This window comes from Eptatretus burgeri, chromosome 9 (assembly GCF_056783735.1).
Source record: "Eptatretus burgeri isolate ZD-2024b chromosome 9, Ebu_testis_v1, whole genome shotgun sequence".
Classification (NCBI taxonomy): domain Eukaryota; kingdom Metazoa; phylum Chordata; class Myxini; order Myxiniformes; family Myxinidae; genus Eptatretus; species Eptatretus burgeri.
The window spans coordinates 42,989,570-43,004,829 of record NC_140969.1 but is presented as its reverse complement, the minus strand read 5'-3'; the positions used below and the strand labels follow the sequence as shown (position 1 = coordinate 43,004,829).

Below are 15,260 nucleotides of genomic sequence, written 5' to 3'. Positions count from 1 at the left end.
AACTTTCAAACAAGGGAAAGGACGCAGCGAAACGGGGAACAGTTCGGCAAGCACATTTATTGCACACTCAGAGAAGCACGTATTTTACAGCCATACAGTAATTCAGGCACGTATACAGTGAAAGCAAGCAAAGGCAGAGTTACAACCGAATACGAGCAATGAGAATGTACATGCACAGTCACTCACACAGGTCTACTTTACAAGACGGCGCCAACACATGCACTTACACAAAAGCAAAGGAAAAAGCCACCCTCAAAGGCAAGGGTGGCGGACAGGTCCGTGGACCAAATGTGCGTGGAACCTGGATGAGCGGTCAAGTCCACGAGACCGAAGGGTCTTACCCGCACCCTCGTGGCGCGATGGCGGGCAAGCCGCGATGTCAGCGTAGCTGAGCCTGGCTCCGTGCCCCTGTCGTGGCCCGTGAGCTCTCTCCGGTGTTCGGCCCCGTCTGCCTTTCCCGTCTGCTTCGAGCTCCGTCTCCCGACTCTGCCCCACCAGCACTGCCGCACGGACACTGCCGCCGTCTGCCTCTTCGAACTCCGTCCGGTTCTCCAACCCCTCCAGACTGCCACTCCACCGACCCGACTTGACTGCCGCCACTGCTCCACTGACACTGCACTCGACTTGACTGCCCCGTCTCCCGACTCTCCAGACTGCCACAATCTGCCACGAGCTGTGTTGTGCTCGCGCTTATATAGGCCGGGGGAGGAGCACACATGCAAGTTTGTGGATCACAGCAGGTTTGGAGGCGGGGCTACACCACCTGATGCTCAGCCATTGGATGGAAGAAAAGTGGGTGTGAATCATTCCTGATCCGTTTTTGGAGGCTAAAGGAACCCATTCACAACCCATGGCACGACGTTTGGTAGAAAGGCGAAGGTGGTGGGAGTTTGCTGTGGTGGTTTGGGAAGGGTGTTGGTGGTGGCGATTTGGTTGCTGGCGAGCGTCGTTTGAGAATGGCGGTGAAGCGATGTTTGCAGGGTGGAGTTGTGGAGGTAAAGAGGCGAAGGTGGTGGTGTTTGAGTTGTAGTTGTTTGGGAATGATGTTGGTGGTGGCGATTTGATTGTTGGGGGATGATTGGTCCAAAATAATGATAGAGAAAAGAAAAACGGCTAACTCAAAGGATTGCAGCCCTGTGAACACGGAAATACCCTCTAAACAACGGTGGGGAAATCTAACTACAGTACACATATACTTATCGTCATAACTGATCTCAGGACCCTTTATGGTGTATTGCGAATTTCCACAGCCGTAACAATATGAAGAAAACGCCAAGGAAGTGCACGAGTGAAAATTGGGTGTTTTTTTGTTTTTTAAAACACCCCTTTTGAAGATAATTAACGGCCATATTTAATTATATCCTTTATCAGGCATATCCTTGGACACCCTTTGACTCCTCGCTCACATTGATTGGGGTCCTAATTTGCCATTTGGCTCAGCCTATTCAAACATGCCTCGATTTGGAAACACGATGTACTCTCACGGACTAATTATTGTTTATAATCAAAATATTATGTCGGATTTGAGAATCCAATTTGGTAGAAAAATAATTATCAATTTCGAGTGAAATCCGAAAATTTTAACAAATTTGCAATTTTTATAACTTAGTATATTTATTTAAGCAAAACATTAAACTTAACTTTTTCTCCTGTTCAGACGATTATGTTGAGTGACGAAAAGATTATGGAATGTGCAGAAAGTGTGACTTAATTGAGTTAAACGCCATGCTTCATAACCTGCTTTTGCAATCCATGATGGCACAGTCCACAGGGTCCTTTTTTCAGCAATTACATCTGCAGTTTCCTTTTTTTGTTTTGGGCAATTTGCTAACATTACAAAATATTAATATATACATGCTATTATAGTTCTGCCAATATATTGTTGTCGGCCGGGGGTCGGTGGCGAGAACGACCACTCGGTGGGGAAAGCTTGCGTCGTCTCCCGCCAAACTCCACGGAATTGTAGGCCATCGCTCGGATAACTCCGCGAGCCGGCGGGTCGTCTAACCGACCGTAGATGCCAGTATTTCAATCGCATAGCATAAGGTCTATTTGTCTATAACCAATTTACCTAATTAACTACGTGATTTCGACTCCCGTGGAAACCACGCCATCGGCACGTCTTGCTCGAACCGGGTCATTCTACCGACTGCGGTAGAGTTCCAACTACCGACTTCCAACTCCAGTTCGGGTGCAGCCGAGCGGAAACTGCCAAAGCCATGCCGGCTGGAATGAACGGATTATCGGGGATAAAACCCCGCCTAAACTCAGATCGGAACCATGCTGGACCAATTCAAGAAGGGACAGAAACAAACTGGGAACATTTCTAACAAGTTTTATTTATAGTAAATGAAGACATAAAGCAAGACTTAACGCGAATATGCAAGAAGTATTTTCAATGATCCAAAAACACTTATTCAGTTCTACTTAAAGACTGGCCCACACGCAAACACACACACACACACACACACACACACACACACACACACACACACACACACACACACACACACACACACACACACACACACACACACACACACACACACACACACACACACACACACACACACACACACACACAATGAAAAGAAACCCAGAGTCTTTATTGGACCCTCGCATTCATGGAGAGAGACAAGCTGGGGGCCAGAGTTCGATGGTGTATATGACCGTCGGAGGAAGGTTGTGCTCCGCGATGCGGCACCGGACAATGGTCGCTTGTTTGGTCCCCAGTCGCACGTGTGGGTCTCGAGGTTCGTGGTGGAGCTCGGGTGGTGAATGGCCGGGGTCCAGGGAGGGGGGTCGGGGTCGCTCTTCCCTTCCTCATAGAGGGCCAGCAGAGGCACGTTCGCCGCCTCAACTCCCACCAAAAACTCTCCGAGCCAATCTCCGCCGACGTCACTCGCACACGAACCGCCCTGCGAAGCTTGCCACGCAGACCGAACTGGCTGTGTCATCCCCGAGACTCGCTCCATGCGTCACGTTGGCCTCCGTACACGTGGTCACATGGGGCCACGTGCTTTCCAAATTCACACCATTCACTTTGTCGCCATTTTAACCATCCAGGTGATGGTCTCGTTCCAATCACGGGACGTTTCCGCGCCGGCTTCAGAATCCGGAGTCGTGCGCACCGAGGCCGCTCACAAAATACGAAACGGACCTCGCACATAACGTCCCGTGGAGCCGACGTGGTCTCCCAAATCAACCTGTCCGTTACACGACCCGCGTCTCCCGTCTGGATCGGTCCGTGTCCCGTTTTTGCACGTGCACACACATTCTATCACACACTCTGGACATTCACATCGGGTGTTTGGGTTAATACAAGAGATCCCGGGGTTTCTATACCCCCAAGCTCGGCATGTGCTCAATCGCACCATGCACCCGCTCAACCTCGTATGGCCTTACCGGACTCACCTCGTCACGGCCTGCCTCGAGGGAGCATACCGTCTCCCCTCGTTCCTGTGGGAGGTTAAACTGACTCTCGCATTGGGTCGCAACACATTCCCCAAGCTCAACCTCAATGTTCCTTTCTAGTTCTATGTGTGTTCCCCTCTTTAGTATCGTGCAATTAATCTCCCTCTTGTAATTCTTGCGTCTCTTTTATTATGCCCAATTCCTGGTTCTCCGTCTCTACCTGCCCGAGCTTACAGGTTTCACTCGCGACTATCGTAACGTCACTCATCACCTCGACCTTGCCCGTCTCCATCGCGATCCGAACAGCCGTTACACCCCCCCCCTCCTCGACTCGGTCATTCCTCCACGTGCAGGTGCCATTTTCCAATCCATGGCCTGGATTTCAACCTTTACCTTTAACTGCTCCACCTTCATTTCCTCCTGACCTGCCTTCATTTCCTCCTGACCCGCCTTCATTTCTTCCTGACCCGCTTTCAGCATTTGATATTCACATCCATTCGGTTTTCCATGTTTATTCCCATGCTCTGCATTTCACCTCTCAGTGTTTGCATATCGCCTCTCAGTGCTTGACTTATCATCTCCACCATCTGGCTCATGTCAAATGACCCCGGCGAAGCCTCATGCATTGCCGCTTCCGCCCCCAATGTTACCTCTGGGTTTGATTGCAGGGGAGGGTCTTCCTGCAAGGTGTCATCTTGAACCATGGGTTCTTCTAACGTTAATTCTGAACACACCTGTACCAGTCTGTCTTGGTCTGCCATGGTCCGTGCTGAGAATTGTTAAAATTTGGATGCTCTTAATTTTGGAGGGAAGGTTGGGGGGTGGGGGGTGGTCCAAGCACACCCCTGGTCCGAATCCCGTAATTTTCTCTATGGAAGCGGAGGGGTTCGAATCCCGCTCCAGACACCAAACTGTTGTGTTTGGTGTCCTGTAAATTTCTTTGTGGAGGCGTGGGGTTCGAATCGCACTCCTGACTACCAAACTGTTGTGGGCAGCGGGTCGGTGGTGAGAATGACCACTCGGTGGGGGAGGTTTGCATTGTCTCCCACCAAACTCCCCGGAATTGTAGGCTATCGCTTGGATAACGCCGCGAGCCGGCGGATCGTTTCACCGACTGTGGTTGCCAATATCTCAACCGCGTAGTGTAGGTTCTATTTGTCTATAACCAATTTACCTAATTAACTACGCGATTTCGACTACCGTAGAAACCACGTCATTGGCACGTCTTGTTCGAACCGGGTCACTCTACCGACTGCGGTAGAGTTCTAACTACCAACTACCAACTCCGGTTCGAGTGCAGCCGAGTGGAAACTGCCAAAGCCATGCCGGCTGGAATGAACGGATTATCGGGGATAAAACCCCGCCTAAACTCAGATCCGAACCATGCTGGACCAATTCAAGAAGAGGCCAGCAGAGGCACGTTCGCCGCCCCAACGCCCACCAAAAACTCTTCAAAAGAACTTTTTAAAGACTCTCCAAGACCTCAAAGAGACTCTCCAAGACCTCAAAAAGACCCTCCAAGACCTCAAAAATACCACCTGCCTCAGAATGTGCTCGGGAATTTCTGGACCTCCCTCAGCGGGGAGGGGCCTTGGTGAACACACCTCGCTGTCCGCCTCTGATTGGACAGGTCCTATGGCCCACCTTTCCAGGGCGGGGCCTTGGCCCCTGCCGGGAAACCCCAGCCACTCCTCCACGCAGCCCCACACTCGACGAGTAACAGTATCAACGCTGCAACGGCCGCTGCCGGGAAACCCCAACCAGTCTTCCACGCGGGTTCATACTTGACGAGTAGCAGTATCAATGTTGCACAGGCCGCCGTGCAAGAGTGACAAGGTTTGTGGAAGGCACGTTGGTGGAAGCGGCAAGGAACGGCTGCAAGACCCTGCCTTGGCAAGTCAGAGTGCTTGTAGACAGCGGGTGGATAGTGGATCGTGATGGGGAATGGAATGGTTGTTGGTTGTTCATTGGATGTAAAGATTTAATAACCTAACTAAAAAGAAATCGCAACTCACACCTTTGATTCTCCCACAAGACAAAAGGAAAGGGATCTGACTACACACATACTTAACGACATCACTGACTTTTGGGACATCTGTATGTTGAATGCAAATTGTTTCCAGATCCGTAACAATATTAATAGTCAGGAGTTTCTGTAAGCGAAGAGGCATCTTGACAGCACACATGGATGTGGTAGAAATGGGAACAAATGATTCTCCATGGGGTGTGTGCGTGCCTGTTCTTCATTTCATGTGTGCCGTGTGCGGGTTTCGCGGGTGTGCGATCTGAACTCGAACTTGGGCCCGTGGTGCGTGGTGCTGTGGATGAAGTTATGCGACCATCTCGTGAACCATGTACTTCTGCAGCGCCGAAGCCTCGAAGCCACACGGGACATGCCACTGTGCAGTGTGGGTGTGGGGTAATCCGTGCATGTGTGTGAGTGAAACATTGAACAAATTGCCGGTGAGGGTGCTCATTTAGTATATACCCCGAGGAGGTTGGAGGAATGTGTGTGTGTAAGGGGGAGGGGGGGGCTGCATGCAGGCAGGCCTTTTCCAAATAGCATTAGTTTTGATTTTTAAATGTTACCGCCTAGTTTTATATTGAACATGATGGTTGGAAAGAAAACGCTGCTGTTTGGACATATTTTATCACCCTGGTAATGCTCTGGTACACTGTCTTCCCATTCCCTCCCCTCAAACTGCTTTCCCATGCTATTCCCTTGTGCTGCCTTCACTTTCCTTCACGCTTCCTTCCCAATCCCTCTCTTCACACTGCCTTCCCATTCCCTGTTCTCACGCTGCCTTCCCATTCCCTTCCCTCATGCTGCTTTCCCTTTCTCTCCCCTCACGCTACCTTCCCATCCCCTGCCCTCATGCTGCCTTCCCATTCCCTCCCTTCATGCTGCCCACCCTTTCTCTCCCCTCGCGCTGCCTCACCTTTCTCTCCCCTCGCGCTGCCTCCCGTTTCTCTCTTCTTGTGCTGCTTTCCCATTCCCTCCCCCTTGCACTGCCTTCCCATTCCCTTCCCTCACGCCTCACGGATGTGGGAAAACTTATTTGCCTTTAAAGATGCTCCTTACTCTCAGCTTCTTAGATTACAATTTAAGAATTTTCACAAAGTCAAGCTTTCAACCCAAATATCAACTGCTCACAAGGTATCAATACAGGTCTTCAAAATGAAGACATCAACTGTTTGTTCAAACTTCAAAACAAGCTAAATTATTATAACATCGAAGATGTCGTACAGCTTTTTTGCCAAACCCAAAATAAAAAGAAATCAAACCCCCCAGTATCTTATTTTCTTCGCGATGACATATCCTCACCACAAAATTTGGAGAAATCACAAAAGAACCTTGTTACATCCGATGATTGTTTAAATAAATAAATAAATATAACAAACGGAAATGGATAGCTAAGACATTCCTCTTGTAATTGTATTTATCTATCACAGGCGTACCTTAAACTTCCGCATTGCTCAATAAGAAATAATGCAAATACCTTCATACTCTTCAAACTAAACATGAGAGATGCACATAATTTTTGGAGAGATAACTGTTCAATAGTATGAAGCACACACAAAGAGCAAATATCATTATCTCAATGTTAAAGAAGATGAGATCCTTTATGATATTTTCCAATAAATAGATGGATGCGCAAGAACGAGCAAGAAGATTTAAGGAACATCAAAGGTGGGTTTCCCCGGAAGAAACGGAGGCAAAAAAATAACGGGTGAAGAAGCGTTTGTAAGAAAACAAGATAAATATTTTAAACTGATTCTGAAAGCTTCTCAACAAAAAATGCTAGAAACGGGGGGTTTCCACAATTCCTTCAAAAGAATACACCCCCAAAAAACTTCAAATGATAAAATATTTTTTTGGTCAAACTTTTGATCAATTGAGCAAGAACTTAAATATAAGAGAATTAGAAGATGATGATGAGGGATTGTTTAAACAACTGTAGGAGGCAAATCGACCTCCCAATTATGTTGTGAGAGCTCTTCAAAACAATGAATATTCAGCGGATTCAAAAAACATAGCAGGTCTTATTCCAACAGAGAACTAGCAATATTATATTTTGACAAACAGAAGGAATTGATGTTCAATGATAAATTGGCATTCCTAATCTCTGCTCAATCAAATGTTAAATGAACTCCATGATTAATGTTTCTTTGAACAAAAGATGGGTATCATGATTCAACTTATTTTGCTGAACCGTTGAATTTGAAGAATGAGGATGATGGAGTTTACATTGATTTACTGGACTCACTTGGCTAAGGGGTTTATGTTGCAGGGAGAACAAAGAAGAATGAGAAGGAAAAACATATTATTGATGCTTTAAGTAAGCTTGGTTCAGGTTCAGGTGTTAGTTTTCTTCCAAGTGACCCAGCACAGCTAGTTAATCGACTGCTATTACTATTAGATAGTAAGAATGCTGGAAACAACAATTGCTTTAATGAGGCTTCAGCTATTTTAGACCAGTTGATGAATTTAAAAAAAATTGATAAATGCCAATACAAAGATATTTTATCCGATATACAATGAGAAGCACGATCTTAAGCTTTAACTTCACAACGTGTGATCACACGGCTTTTTTTCCATACCCACTACAACTTGACCTTACAAAAGAATACGAAGATTCACGATTGTCAATGGAAACTTATAATAACCTGTTCAATATCACAGAGAAAAACAAGTTCAGTTATAATCCGGAAAGCGGGTATAAAACGAAAACAATTCCACCCGGAGCATATGAGATTTCTCAAATATCTTCTGAAATTGTGTACCTTCTGAAGAAACAAGGGGTTGACCTCAAGAAATATAACAATTGGTGTCCAAAAACAGACTTCAAAATCAAACATTCAGTTACAAAGTTGATTTCACCATCAGAAATTCATTCAGAGAATTATTGGGTTTCTCCTCAAAGAAGATTGAAACAAACGGACTTTATTACAGCGATGATACTATCCAAATATCTTCAGATTTAAATTTTGTATTGATTGAGTGTGATTTGGTTGATGGGGCTTACAACGACAGTAAAATAACAAATGCAATATTCTCCTTCAGTGCATACTCAACCCCCATTGGATATAAATTCAACATGGAACCGAAAAACCTTGTTTATCTGCCTGTATCAGCTAAAACCATCAACAGAGTAAATTTTCGAATCACCGACCAAAGTAATCGCCTGATTTCCTTCAATGGAGAAATTATATCCATCAGAATTCACTTATGAGAACTTCCGTAGTCATATATATATATATATATATATATATATATATATATATATATATATATATATATATATATATATATATATATATATATATATATATATATATAATGCCAACTGTGAGGAAGCATGAGCTGAAGAAATATAAAATAATTACTGAAGAAGAGGGTATAAACCTTCACCCATGCCGTTCTTCAAACAATCCCCAGGATAAAGGTATTTATATTGGTGGAGGATACTAAAACCTAAAAGGCAACCTGGTGTTGGAGAAAATTTTTGAAGTGGAGATGGAATAATGAATATTCTTCATGGGCATTGGTTCAACAATTCTTAAACATATGGACCTCATAGGTTCAACCGCTTCCGCTGTGGGAAATGTTGCGAGTGCTATAAAGAGTGTGAAAGATGCTCAGAAGGAATCTCGTAAATTACAGGCTATCAAAGAAATTATGAAAGGTAAAACTCAACTATCCCCCCAAAAAAACAAAAAATTACCCACATATTGGAATCAGGATTTCAAAAGGTTTAGCGTAAAATTTTTGTATTACTAAATATACACAAGTATGGAAGTGATTGATAGTATATATGATTTGGATGATACCATCATCATCTCAAACTCTACCAAAAAGGAAGACTATTACAAGGTAAATACCATAACAGGGACAGACTGGAAATCAAACGGAACAAAAAGTTTTGAAATAAATAATCAACAAACCTACTTGAAGCTAACAGATAGTTTCTTATTGTATAAATTTACATTCACTAAGGCTGTGAATACCACAAGCGCCACACTCGTAAATGATTTCTTCTGGAAAATGTTTGACAGTGTTTTTTGTATATTGGAACACAATAAGTTGAAGCAGTTGATTATGTCTCTGCCCCATCAGAAATGATGAAATTTACCCTATATTCGTTTTGTGAAAGAATGGGCAAGAAGGCTGTTGAAGGTTTAATCCCTAATATAGCTATGGGAATAAACACTGACAAAGGCTATAATCAAAGATAGTCAATGTTTAATGATGAATCAAAAACAGAGAATAGTTCTACCATGCCAGTTCCTCTTAAAGGAATAATTGGATTCTGTGATTGTGATAACGTTCTGTATGGACTTAAAATTAGATTTCAACTACAGAGAAATAACAATGAAAACAGAGTGCTTTTTGGTGTTGCGCATGCTTTTGGTGATAACAATAAATTCATTATTAATGAACTGTGTTGGTATACCAGTGAACATACTCCTAATCTGAAAACGGAGGAGATGTTGAAAGGAAGACTTAAGTCAAAGAAGCTGCTGAATGTATTATACCTGAAAAGGAGATTCCAACACATTAAACTGAACCAAACTACCTACACTTTGAATTTGGGTGTTCTGGAAGGAAATCCGCGATACTTATGGCTCATATTTAAGGAACCAGATGGAGATAACGCGATTGATAAGAACAACACATTGGCTGTAAATGATAAGGTGAAACAACTTCGAGTTTCTCTGGATGGAACAGTTTACCCACGAGATAGATTGGAAATTGTTTGGGATAAAAATGATTTTGCTGAAGCCTTCAAGTCTTACCAAAATGTGTGTGAAAGTAATGGAAATAAAGAGCTCATTTTTGGTATGGTTGCGTTTAAAAAGCGTTCTACAATCGATGCGATTGGCCTGAGTTCTCAAAAGGAAACTCTAAAGTCCAATAGAGTGGATACTTCCCTGCACATTGAAAGAGGAGAGAGCGAAGAAGTTGATACATATTGTTTGCTTTTGGGTGAAACTGATATGGTGATTAATGCACAAAATGTCATGATGGTTAATATTACTTAATTGTTTGTTGGCAATTAAATAAGATGAGGAGTGGCAAAGTACCAACGGGAGTCTATGTTACTCAAAGCAACTTCGATAAACTAAAATGATGCATTCAAAATCTAAAACCTTGTGATATCAATGATGATACAATTCCAAGAAAAGGAGCTGTAAGAATTGATGTTTTACTCACGAGAGAACAAGTGGAAACCTTATATGATACTGGTCGGCTATGAGTAAAAATACAAAACCTATGTTGAAGAAATATTCAATAAGGGAGATAAGTGGAGGTTTTATTATATCCCTTCCCATTTTACTGGTGGGTCTTGGTGCTGCGGGAGCCTTGAGGGGTGGGATTTTATCGGCAGTAATGAAAGGAAAGCTCAACTACACGCTCAAAAAGAGCTGAAAAGACATAACAGAGATTGAGAAACAAATTGCTGCAGGTAGCGGTGTGATTGTAGATTTTGCTCAAAAGCTTGAAAGCTTTCCAGATAAAGCTCGATTATGAGTTGGAGATATGCTTTCTTCTATTGCACAAGCTGGTGTTAAAGTTACAAAAAGAGGTAATGGATTGTATCTTATAAATAAGCATGAGTATCAGCGAGTGGTTTAAAGAATTTGGGAAAAATACAGCCTCAAATTTAGATCTTCAGAAATATTGTGAAAGGCTGAAAATTGATGTAGTAATCTGCATGAAAGAGAAATTATTGAGTTTGCCCGATGATACCAAGAATGTTATTATGAATTTTGAAGATGGTAGTGGGAATGGTTCTCATTGGGTATGTATTTTAATGATAAGGCTGCTAAATATTACTTTGACAGTTATGGCCTTCCACCACCTATTGACGTTGTAAAAATTTTAAGGGAATATGTTTATTCGATGTTTCAAACACAAGCCATCGAGTCAAAATGTTGTGGACAATTATGCTTGTATGTATTGTTTCATCTCACAACAGCGGGGATTTTTATGGCACCATTTTAAATCTGCTATGATAAAGATGACATATGTTGGAAAGGATGGATCTACCTTCGGTGTGTCGCAAGAGTAGGATATTGACTTGCCCAATTATAACACAAAAGCACTGGCAGAGCTCCAGAAATGTCGTATTACACAGAATATTGATATGCCGAATTCTTATAAATTAACCAATTATATGAGTCCAATAGATGAAGATGATAAAGACTTGGTGAGATTAAATGATTTGGCAAAACACCTCAACATAAGCATAAATTATTTGGCACAACACCTTGCCATAAACAAAATGGCTGTTTATTCAACGAATACAGAAATAACATCAACAATACCGAGTGCTGCTTTGTTCAATGTTCCAATAAAAGTCGAAATTTAAAAACAAGGTCATGTAGTCCATATGAGAGCAGCACCTTGGGAATACAATATGCCTGATTTAGGGTATAATTGTTCATTTTCAATAGACCTACAAGATCTTGAACAATTGAAACATTCTTACAAGGAAGATTTATCCGCTCAGCGAAGATATTGAGATTTGTGGAAGCACATTTGCAAACAACGAATAAAAGAATTTAATCGGAACAGAGTCTATGAAAGCCTCGCTTTGGTTTATATTTTGATTTCAAAAATAAGACAGTTGCATGTAATAAGTAAGGGTTTACAAACCGATATGATGATGGGAAGATGGGGTGTTGTTAGTTCTTTTCATCTAAATATTTCGTATGTTTCTGAAATATAATGTTATATATATACATATATATATATATATATATATATATATATATATATATATATATATATATGTAATTCTATATGCATATATTTAGTATATATATATATATATATATATATATATATATATATATATATATATATATATATATATATATATATATATATATATATATATATATATACAATACATGGCAGGAATTGAGGGAACGCTTCAATGAAATTATAATTCTTGTATCCAAGGATACTTGTGAGAAAAAGGCATTTGATATTTTAAGAAATATACTCCACTACATGAGAATGGACCATTCTCAAATACTGAGTGGTTTTACCCTGGTATTGCTCGACCTACAAATATGGATTTAATGAAAATATTAAAGAAACAAATGGTATTAAAATTAGAAAAACAAGGAGTTCTTTTCGAAAGGGTCAATAAATTTTACTGGATCCCCATTCGCAAGAAAATATTTACAGATGCAGGAATATCGACAAATCCAGACGAATACATATATGACATACTAGGTGATGAGAGGGAAGATGACATATATGACATTCTAAGGGGGTGATGGTGATGAGAGGGAAGAAGACTGGTGAAGAAACAATATTCTATAAGAATTACATCGAAAATGCCACTTCGTATAATCCGCTTTTGCAAAGTGAAGATCCAAATGTTTATGTTGAAAGTGAAAAAGCTTCTTATAATCTGTTTGAGTTAAAATAGAATGATTCATTTTGCCAAGTGCAGAAAGAAAACTGAGCCAAGAGATATCTGTATTCTAAAAAGTAAAAAATAATAGAGTAAACCAGAAAGGGATATGTACAGTGTGTGGACCGAAAGAGTTAATTCATTTCTAAGCAGAAAAGTGGAGGAGATATCCAAAAATTGCTACCAGGAAGTAAATTTACAATGACTGGGATACCCAGAGAACTACATCTTCCAGGGTATTTGTTCTGTGGTCCTGGCACAAACCTGGATAAGAGATTAGACAAAACTGACAATCCTAAACCTTGGAGCAGACCCAAAAATACGGTTGATGAAGTGTGTATGAAACACGATATTGATTATGGCGATAGCACTGCTTTAGATGAGAAACACAAGCCGATATGAAATGTTGTAGAATTTATCTTTGATATGAAATCCAATGTTGAGAGAGAAAGTTGATAGATTTATCATGAAGATGATAAGTGCTAAATTAAGACTGGGACTTGGTGTTTCCAGATTAACGGAGCAAAAAATATTGATGCCATTAAGCCTGAAGAGCAATTAGCCGATGAATTAAGTAAACCAATGATTACAAAGTTGAAAAGAAGGAAGGTGTGAGTATTCTAAGGAGGTTGATTACATTTGTTCCGCTGACTTGATTGAACTTAATAATGATAGGGGATATTATATAAATATGCCTTTACCGTTATTGATTTGAGGAGTAGATATGTGTGGGTTGTTCCTTTGAAAAACAAAAGGGGAAGTACTATTATGTTAGCCTTCAATGGAATATTTAGTAAAAGTAAAAGGAAGCCAAAGAAATTATTGACTGATGAGGGAACAGAGTTCAATAATAGAATATTTATGGATTTTCTGAAGGTCCATGGTATTACATTGTACAGTACCTTTAATGAAGGAAAGGCTGTTGTCATTGAGCGTTTTAATCGTACTTTGAAGGAGAGATTGCACAAAAAGTTTGCTCACTTTGGCCTAAAAAATGGGGTTCTATCATACAAGATGTTGTAGATGCTTACAATGACACAGTTCAGTCTAGAACAAAATCGAAACCATCAGAACCATTCGCAAAATTAAAATATGGACAAGAAATTAATCTGAGGAAACCAAAGTTTAGAGTTGGCGATATCGTATGAATACACTGATGGAAAATCACATTTTGAGAAGGGGTATAATAAGAGATGGACGAATGAGTTATTCAAAATTGTTGATGTGCTCAACACAGTACTCTGGACTTATAAATTATATGAGCTGTATGGCGAAGAAATCTTGAGTTCGTTTTATGCTCAAAAATTAGAGAAAACAAACTTTACGACAGAGTATGATCCAGTCGCTGCCTTCAACTGCCATGAGAATTTCGAGTAGCTGGTGCTGCTGGGCTTTTTCCCGGTTAGTGGCAGTCGACTCTCTCAGGAAGCTCCAAACTTTTTTTTTACACTCCATGTCGCATTTATCGAGGGTAGCCCGTCCCTGCATGTGTATGTAGTCGAAGACCCGCCGGAGCTCCTTCACTTCTGTGGGATCTGCAGCCATTAACGGATCAGTATCTTCGGGAAGAATTGCATCAATGATCTTGAATATGTAGTAAGGGCAATAGCGGCGGTTCATCCGCCTGGTGGGTTGACCCGGTCAGCCCAAATTTTGATGGCTTCCGTGAAAAGATGTTTTTCCTGTTGGCATATAAATTCAGGAAGCTGCGTGGGGCAAATACCCAAGAGACATCGCATAATAAGAGGGGAGTTTTTATTCAGATCCGTTCGCCTGATTTCTTTCAGCATTGCTCGGATGTCATTATATTAACTGTGAGTAGGCGATGGTTTTTCTCGTCATGCCAAATGATTTCCCTGAGTTGCTCCAGGAGTTTTTCTCCATAAGTATTATTGGGGTCATCTTTATCTCCGAGCTCCTCCTCCGGCTCTCGAGCTAAGATGTGGTCCATCCAGAACTGAAAGTAGTGATTCGGGTTGAATGATCCCAATTTGACCTTTTGCCCCTCCTGGTAGTATAACTGTTCTTTATCGAAGATGGTTCCTATCAACTCTCAGACCTTTCCGCAATCAGTGCAGGTCAGCTCTGAAGTATCGGCGTTAACCGACATCTCGACGCGACAGACAAACAAATGTACTTCCCTCTGACAGTTGTGATGGAGTGCTTGATAGTCTTCGCGATGATTTTAATGTAGAACCTGGTGTACTGGTTAAGGAGCGTGGCCCGTTCCAGTTGCTGGTGGTCGCTGAGTCCGAACTCCACCTGAACTCGCCAGACAAGGGAGTCAAGTTTGCCGAGAAAGTTTTCGTAGGCAATAATTTGATGAAACTCATCCTGAATGACTAGGCATCCTCTTTCTCCAGTGGCAGCTTGAAAATGGAGAAGAGTGGTGCATAGGATATACCTCAGGTG

The 15,260-nt window shown here is 41.8% G+C and overlaps 1 protein-coding gene across 13 annotated transcripts in view; it reads left to right on the top strand.

The window, feature by feature from the left end:
- The window catches only part of LOC147020022 (neurexin-1-like), a 1,432,118-nt gene that overhangs the window by 899,551 nt on the left and 517,307 nt on the right, over positions 1-15,260 (top strand). The gene's annotated exons all lie outside the window — the stretch shown is intronic.